A 9,698-nucleotide genomic window follows, 5' to 3' on the forward strand; every position below is an offset into this window, starting at 1 on the left:
TATTTCTTTGAGGAACTGCCATACTGTTTCCACTGCACAATGTTTTTTGCATTTTACTTTAAAAATGTATCCTTTGGGCTTCCCTGGTGGCTCAGTGGTTGAGAATCCGCCTGCCGATGCAGGGGACGCGGGTTCGTGCCCCGGTCCGAGAAGATCCCACATGCCGTGGAGCGGCTAGGCCCGTGAGCCATGGCCAAAAAAAAAAAAAATGTATCCTTTAACAAAACGTTCTCAACATCCAGGAGGAGAATAGAAGGATGACCCATCTACAGATGGATACTTAACTACAGCATCTACAGAACATCATATATAATTAGGATATGCCAATTTCCTGTTGGGCAAAGGAGGAGAAAAAGAAAAATCGGGGCAGTGGTGGGGGTGATGGAGATGGTGAAGCTTGGTGTCCTAGAGAGGAGGTTTCAGGAAGGGTCCTGGAACTGTGGGCATGGGTGGGAAGGGCTAAGGGAGGATGGAAGATGGAGGCAGTTCCCAGAAGCCGGGCCCTGGGCCAGAGTGGGGTGAGGGACAGTGTTGATGCCCCTATGGCTATAGCTGGATCTTGCACCATTGGAAGGGAGGCTGAAGAAACTGACAGTGTTCCTTCTTCTAGTGGTTGCTTCTCATATGTCACCTCCTCCAGGAAGCCTTCCCTGATGCTTCTTTCCTTTGACTAGGTATTTTGGCTTCCTCTATGTTCCCACAACTCCCGGGCTGACCCCTCAAAGCACTGGAATTGGAATGGCCTCTCTAGGTGTCTTCCTGCCCCTGAGGCTGAGCTCTTCAAAAAGGCAGAGATTGCAAGTCTCATTTGCCCATGAATTCCCAGGGCCTAGGACACAAAAATGTGGAGAAGGAGCTAACTGAGTACACGCTGAATAATGAATGAATGATACAACAGGATGGGGAGGGCCAGGGGGCAGGAATTCCTGGAAATGCCACTCCAGACCTCCTCGTGCATCTGGCACATGGACAGCATGGAGTCAGTCCACCCAAGCCCTGGCCTGGCCATCTCTCTCAGGAACATGAGTTGTGGATCCCTGAACAAATAGTTAATCTTGATGCCCTCTCTCTGGAGCTCTGACCTCCCATCCCACACGAGCTCTGTCCCAATCCTAATGGGCTGAAGGGGCCAGGCAGGGAAAATGACCAAACCGTGTGACCAACCTATGCCTCATTCTGGGCAAATCAGTAACTGGCCCAGAGGTTGGCAGGCTCATGCCAGCATCCCACCCACTCTGTCCATACTTCGGCTGCATCTCTCAACACAGAGACTTGCTCACAAAGGCCATCAGCCCACACCACTCTGCATGCCAGCCTTCGCTCTTGTACATCCACCTAGAACACCTCCTTCTCAAATGGCTCTTTTCAAGGCTCTGTTCAAATGGCACCTCCACCCTGAAGGCCTCACGTCTTCTCCTACCCCAGGAGGTTCAGGCCTGGCGGCATTGCATAGACTGGCGTTTGCCTAAAAGTAATAGAGCCCCCTCTCCCTAAAGCTGTCGCTCTGTGATCTTCATGCGCACCCAGTTGCACCCTGCTCCTCGGATGCACCCCCAGGGGGATGCGCAGTGAGTGACAAGAGGAGCCACCTGGCCCCTGGTCACGTTGCTCATGTACATCTTGAGCTAACTCTTGTCCGTCTCTGAGATGGACAGACGTTCCAGCGGTGCCAGGAGGGCATTGGACAAGATCACTCTTCCCCAAACTTCAGGCATTTATTACCCTATTTTCCCCTATCTACATATCACTGTGCACCTAAAAAAATTTTTTAAATTAGTTATTATTAGTATTATTATTATTTTTTTGGCTGCGCAACATGTGGGATCTTAGTTCCCCGACCAGGGATCGCACCTGGGCCCTTGGCAGTCCTAACCACTGGCCCACCAGGGAATTCCCTGTACGCTTAAAATTTTTTTTCTTTAATTGTGATAAGATACATATAACAAAATTTACCATTTGTAAGTGTACGGTTCTATGGCATTCACTGTTATGCAACCATCACCACATTCCATCTCCAGAATTTTTTCATCTTCTCCAACTGAAACTCTGTCTCATCAAACCATAACTCCCCATTCCTCTCTTCCTGAAGTCCCTGGCAATCAACATTCCATTTTCTCTTTCTATGGGTTTGACTGCTTTTCTTTCTTTCTTTCTTTTTTTTAAAATATTTATTTATTTATTTGGTTTCATCGGGTCTTAGTTGCAGCACACAGGCTTCCCTCTAGTTGTGGCACACAGGTTAGTTCCCCGACCAGGGATCGAACCCACTTCCCCTGCATTGGGAGGTGGATTCTTAACCACTGGACCACCAAGGAAGTCCCTGTTTTGTTTTTTGATAGCAGCCGTCCTAATAAATGTGGGGTGATGTCTCACTGTGGTTTTGATTTGCATTTCCTTAATGATTAGTGGTGTTGAGCATCTTTTCATATGCTTGTTGGCCATTTGTATATCTTCTTTGGAGAAATGTCTATTCAAGTCCTTTGGCCATTTTTAAAATCAATTTTGTTATTATTGTTATTGAGTTGTAGGGGTTCTTTATATGTTCTGGAAGTTAGCCTCCTTTTAGATTTAGATATATGATTGGTAAATATTTTCTCCCTTAGGTTGCCTTTTCACTCTATTTAACTGTGTCCTTTGATGCAGGAAGTTTTCATTTTGATGTAATACAATTTATCTATTTTCACTTTTGTTGCTTGTGTTTTTGGTGTCAAATCCTAGAAATCATTGCCAAACCCAACATCATGAAGCTTTTTTTTTTTTTGGCTACGTTGGGTCTTCGTTGCTGCGGGTGGGCTTTCTCTAGTTGCATCAAGTGGGGGCTACTATTCGTTGCGGTGCACAGGCTTCTCATCGCGGTGGCTTCTCTTGTTGCGGAGCACGGGCTCTAGAGCGCAGGCTTCAGTAACTGTGGCTCGCGGGCTCTAGAGCGGAGACTCACGCAGTAGTTGTGGCGCACGGGCTTATTGCTCCTCAGCATGTGGGATCTTCCCGGACCAGGGCTCGAACCCGTGTCCCCTGCATTGGCAGGCGGATTCTTAACCACTGCACCACCAGGGAAGCCCATGAAGTGTTTTTCCCTATGTTTCCTTCTATGAGTTTTATAGTTCTAGGTCTTATGTTTAAGTCTTTGATCCATTTTGAGTTAATTTTCATATATAGTATAAAGCAAGGGTCCAATTTCATTTTCTGTATGTGGATATCCAGTTTTCCCAACACCATTTGTTAAAAGACTGTCCTTTCCCCAGTGAATGGTCTTGACACCTTTGTCAAAAATCATTTGACTGTGTAAGGGGTTTTACACACTTTTTGAAAATTAAATATTTTCTTTAAGTGGACTCATTTTAACTGTAATAAATGTGTTTTTTGAAGAAACTTACAAAGACTTCTCTGGCAGTCCAGTCATTAAGACCTCGCACTTCCACTGCAAGGGACATGGGTTCGATCCCTGGTCGGGGAATTAAGATCCCGCAAGCTGCGCAGGGCGGCCAAAAAAAAAAAGATTAACAAAATTAGATGTTAAAGATATATTAGCACCAAAAAAGTCTTTCTCCTTGGCATAATCAGATTGAAAGTGAGTGAAATTAAAAACAAAGGACTCCTAATGAAGCATTTGAAGTATTTGATGACTACCCCTGGGCCATCAAAAATCATCTCACATCCCACACAAAGGTCTTTTCCAGGGGGATGCACTGCCCTCAGATCTTAAAGGGGATTCTTGTCAGTGATCCCCATTCCCCGAGCCCTTCCCACCTCTGTTTGGTACATTCTGGGCTGGGGTGGAGATGGCAATAGATTGAAAGCTGCTCTGGCCTCCACCTCCTACTGGGGCTGGATGACAGAAGAGAGGGTAAGAAGGGGCAGAAGCGGATGGGGAGGCTGGAAATGGGAGGGGGATACTCAGGCAGGACTGCCTCTCTCAGGATCACTGCTGGGGATGAGAAGCTGTAGATGCTAGTTCTGCTGTTGCCTCTAATTCACTGGGTAAGTCACTGCCCTTTACAAATGAGTAAAACCAGTTGGTGAACAGCCTCTTTGGAAAAATGGTGCAGCCACTTTCGAAAACAGTTTTGCAATGTCTTATAAAGTTAATGATACACATACCACAGGATCCAGACATTCTACTCCTAGATACATACCCAAGAGAAATAAAAACATGTTCACACAAAAAACCTGCATATGAATGTTCATAGCAGTTTTATTCATAGCCGTCCAAACTGGAAAGAACCCAACGTTCATCAACCAGTGAAAGGACAAAGAAATTGTGGTATATCAATACAATGGAATACATTTCTTTTTTCTTTTTTTTTTTTTTGCGGTATGCGGACCTCTCACTCTGCTCCGGATGCGCAGGCTCAGCGGCCATGGCTCACGGACCCAGCCGCTCCACGGCACGTGGGATCTTCCCGGACCGGGGCACGAACCCATGTCCCCTGCATCGGCAGGCAGACTCTCAACCACTGCGCCACCAGGGAAGCCCCATGGAATACATTTCTTAATAAAAGGAAACAATCTACCTGTATGCTCATCAACATAGATGTGTCAATGAAAAGTTAATTAATAGTCAATCTAAGAAAGAAATAGAAAATTTCATCCAAGCCAATCTGAGGATATAACCAGGCAGATAGCCTTTCCAAAAGCTCTGAGGACTGACTGTTCCACCTGTTAGAGGTCAAAGCAGAGTTATATACATTTTTGAGACAAAGGGTTATGCATCACATGACGTATTGACAGTTTACACAATCGAGATCTGCATGTACAAAGCAAGTAGTGGGTCATTGTGACCCCTTACAAGATTAAGAAGGAATGTTATCTCCTATAGAGGTCTGGTTAATGCAGACACACAATACACACTAAACGGGAGGGAGGAGAAACATATGAAAAAACATTTTGTATTTAAATTTGTCTTGTCTTGCCATAAAATATGAATTTCATTTCATCAGATGAATTTCAAAAGCTTTATGTTACACAAAAGAGCTTTTCACAAAAGACAACTGTATAAGTTTCCTCTTGCTGCTGTGACAAATTATCACAAATTCAGTGGTCTAAATTAACACATTTATCCTATTGTAGATCTGGAGTCTAAAATGAGCCTTAAGGGGCTAAATCAAAGTGTCAGCAAGGCTGGTTGCTTCTGGAGGCTTTAGGGAGAATTTGTTTCTTGCCTCTTCCACTTCTAAAAGCTACCGGCATTCCTTGGCTCCTGACTGCATCCTGTCAATCTCTATTTCTGTGCTCACATTACTGTTATCAAATCTCCCTCTGCCTCACTCTTATAAAGACATCTGTAGTTACATTTAGGGCCCACTCAGATAATCCAGGATAATCTCCTCATCTCCAAGTCTTTAATCACATCTGCAAAATCCCTATTTCCATAACAGGTAACGTTCACAGGTTCCAGGGATTAGGATGGAACATCTTGGCCTGCCACAAGTATATCATGTAAGATTCTATATGACATTCTGGAAAAGGCAAAACAACAATGACAGAAAACAGGTCAGCGGTTGCCTGGGGCCAGGGTGGAGGTCACAAAGGAACTTTTTGGGGTGATCAAAATGTTCTATATTTTAATTTTGGTCGTGGTTACATGACTGTCACATTTATCAAAATGCCACAGAGTGGGAGAAACAAAGTAGGAGAAAACAATAGCAACCTACAAAAGTGACAATGGGGAGAGGGGATCCAACATATAAAAGGAGCTCCAAAAATTAAAAAACAACAACACAAACTGGGCTGCAACATTGGAGGGAGTACAGTACTCCACAAGACCGCTGTCACTTCTGACACAACTGCAGGGTTCCGGGGGGGGGGTCCCAAAACCACCCTCAGGTTCAATAATTCATTAGCTAGAAGGCCTCACAGAATGTGCTGCAAGCTGTTATACTCACAGTTACAGTATGTTACAGATAAAGAACACAGATTAAAATCAGACATGCGGTGATGGAAATGTTCTGGAATTAGACGGTGGTGATGACTCATTGTAGGGAATACACTAAAACCACTGAATTGTATACTTTTTTAAAGGGTGATTTTTAAGTTCCAAAAGTGGAATGTCCGTTGTCCTCTCCCCAGGGAGTCATGGACTCCATGCATTACTTTCCCAGCACTGATGTGTGACAGTATACATGGAGTACTGCCAACCAGGTAAACTCACCAGCTGCCTTGGTGGCCGGAGCCCTCCTTGGGATTTCATCACCTGGCCACGGTTGAACTCAGTGTCCAACTCCTCCAGGTGGAGCTGCTTGAGCTGATGGACAGTGCCTCTACCCTAAGCAAAGATGTTTCTATCAGGCATGACGGTCCAAAGGTTTAGAGATTACCTCTCAGAAACTGAGGAAAAATGGCCAGACCACCCTTTGGGCAAATTTAATTCTTCACTACATAAAGGCAAATGATTCAAACCTTAAATTCACAGAAAAGGAAATATGAAAGGCCAATATTCAGCCACACTAGCTAAGTATTAGGAAATACAAATGGAAACAATGAGACTTTTTTTATTTTTTAAGCTCACTACATATGACCATAGGGGCATGCAAATAGTTAAGCTCACTTACTCTTTTTTTTTTTTAATATTTATTTTTTTATTATTTTTGGCTGACTTGGGTCTTAGTTGTTGTGTACAGGCTTAGTTACCCAACGGCATGTGGGAATCTTAGTTCCCAGACTAGGGTTCAAACCCACATGCCCTGCATTAGAAGGCGGATTCTTAACCACTGGACCACAAGGGAAGTCCCATAAACTCACTTACTCTTAATGAGGATGTCAAAAATATGGTCTTTTGGAGCAATTTGGAAGTATCTCTTAAAAAAAAAAAACCTGCAAATACCCTCAATCCAGTGGTTCTGCTTTGAAGACTGGAGTTATGTGTGTACAGAGACGCATAAATAGGAAGGCTTATATAATATTGAAACCTCATAACTCAGATGGGATTCGAACCCAGCCAAAACTCAGATTAGGACTTGAACCCATGGGCTGGGACTTGAACCTACTGTCTTTTGAGATCACACACCTGGTTTCAGGACTTAACGAAGCTCAGGTTCTTTATGTCTCAGCGCAGAAGGAATTCAGGGAGAGGTAAATTGATAGGTAAGAAGTGTATTTATTTAGAGAGATACACATTCCATAGACAGAATGCAGTCTGTCTCAAAAGGCAAGAGCAGCTCCAAAATATGGAGTGGTTAGTTTTCATGGGCTGTGTAATTTCATAGGCCAACAGGTGGGAGGATTATTCCAACTATTTTGGAGAAGGGGCGGGGATTTCCAGGATTTGGGCCACCTCCCACTTATTGGCCTTTTATGGTTAGCCTCGGAATTGTTCTGGCTCCTGTGGGTGTGTCATTTAGCATATGCTAATGATTATAATGAGTGTATAATGAGGGTCAGGGTCTACTGGAAATCAAATCTTCCGCCATCTTGGGACTAATCAGTTCTAACCAGTTTTTGTCATATCCTCAATGGCTATGTCATTCTTTTAAAGCTTGTGCCCTGCCCCTTTCCCTCCTGTTTCAATATTACTTGTAATGAGGAACTGTTGGAAACCACTTACCTTTTTACCAATAAGGGAAGGGATAATGTAATAGTCCTTCCATGAAATATTATACGACATATAAAAAGAATTAGGTCAGTCTTCAGGTGCTGTCATGGAGAAATTTCCAAGATGTGTTAAGTGAAAAAATCAAGTTTCAATGTATACAGTATAATCCCATTTTTTTGTAAAAATGTTTAAAAGTTACAAACAAAGCAAGTCTCTCTATTTCCATATATTGTATGGTAGTGAAAAAAAAAGAAGAAAGAAAAGATCTGATGGGATACTCCAAACTCTTCTCAGTGATTAGCTAGAGGTGAGGGTGCAGGTTTGGAGATGTGTGTGTGATGTGCAATGAAATAAACTGATGAGTTAATTGGGCAATTAAAAATAAGGAAACCAAAATTAACCAGCCCCACAGCACCAAGCATAGGGCCAGCTGCAACCCCACAGCACCAAGCATAGGGCCAGCTGGAAAAGTGTTCAATCGATATTTGCTGATTATAATCAGCAACCTCCCAAAGCTGCTTCTGGAAATTGTTGGATGACCTCCAGAGGAATCTTTCTGTGAATTTTTTAAAATTGGAAATCAAACAGTGTAACTGCCCTCTAATGGTCTATTTTTTTTAACCTGGTACGCGGGCCTCTCACTGTTGTGGCCTCTCCCGTTGTGGAGCACAGGCTCCGGACGCGCAGGCTCAGTGGCCATGGCTCACGGGCCCAGCGGCTCTGCGGCACGTGGGATCTTCCCGGACCGGGGCACGAACCCGTGTCCCCTGCATCAGCAGGCGGACTCTCAACCACTGCGCTGCCAGGGAAGCCCTAATGGTCTATTTTTTAATAATAAAATCCAAGAATTCTCTGGCAGTCCGGCGGTTAGGACTGCATGCTTCCACTGCCGGGGGCACGGGTTCAATCTCTGGTAGAGCAACTAAGATCCCGCATGCCATAAGACGCGGCCACAACACTGTCTTACCAAGGGTTTAAGACCCAGGTGACCTGGCCCCTGGCTTCCTCTTGAACTTCATCTCTCCCCAGTCCCTTCAGTCTATAACTTTATGTCCCTCCTCAAAGACTCCAAAGTCTTTCCTGCCTCAGGGCCTTTGCATGTATGGTAGTTTTCTCAGCCTGGAATGCTCTTTTCCTGTCTGATTCTTAGGCATCCTTCAAGTCTCTGCTTAAATGTTTACACTTTCCCTAACCCAGCTATCTAAACGACACCCCCAAATCTCAATTATTCTTTCCCATGGCATCTTGCTTTTTCTTGTAGTAATATCATCACAATCTGTAATTATCTATTTATCTGTGCATTTGTATATCTAGAGGCGGTCTCCCCCATCAGATTCCTTGAGGGTAGGGTCTCTGCTTGGATGGCTCTCAGGGCTGTCCCCAGTGCCTGGCGCACCCAAGGTGCACACTAAACATCTGCTCAGTGCCAGAACCCCACAGCCTCACCAGTATGCTCCATCCCCACCCCAAGGGACAGCAGGCCCAGTACACAGCAGGGGCTTGGCCAGAGTAGGGAGCCTTCGTAGAATTAAGGAGAGGTGAGACAGGACAGGTGCTGCAGGTGATCTGTGTGGAGATGGCCTGCACAGACCCGAGGAGGGGGGACTAGCTCTGGGAACGGACAGACCCTCTCATCCTCATCCCCAGCTGGCTCCCCCCCCCCCATCCCAAGAGCCCAGGGTGATAGTGGGAGCTCTGGGTGGGCATCAGGTTCCAGCCTGGGGACAGGTTCCTTCCCACTTTTTCTGACTGGGGACGAGTGAAGTTGGTTTGGAAGAAAAGGTCGAAGGAAAAAACAATACAGTGATTGAGTCTTGCTCGCTGCCATTTGAAAGGAATGAAAGTGGGATTAACCAAAAACACAAAATCCAAACCCAAACCAAAACATCCTACTGTTTTAGAATCTGCCTCAGAAACAATGATCTTACTGTTTTCTGTGACACTGTAAAATTAAGGGTTTACCCAACAGCCTTGTTCTGCGCTTGGGCTCACACAGTCTGCAGAGAGGCTGGGCTCTGGGTAATGATGTGGCAGCTACCAAGAAGCACTCCTCATTCCCTGAGTATCTGCTCTATGTGTGGGGTGGAGAAGAGGGTCTCAAGGTGCATTGGGGGTGGGGAGTGGGCATTGAACCTCCAGTTGAGTAAATATCAAAGGGCACCTTCTC

Source organism: Leucopleurus acutus (assembly GCF_964270905.1).
Source record: "Leucopleurus acutus genome assembly, chromosome: 20".
Lineage (NCBI taxonomy): Eukaryota > Metazoa > Chordata > Mammalia > Artiodactyla > Delphinidae > Leucopleurus > Leucopleurus acutus.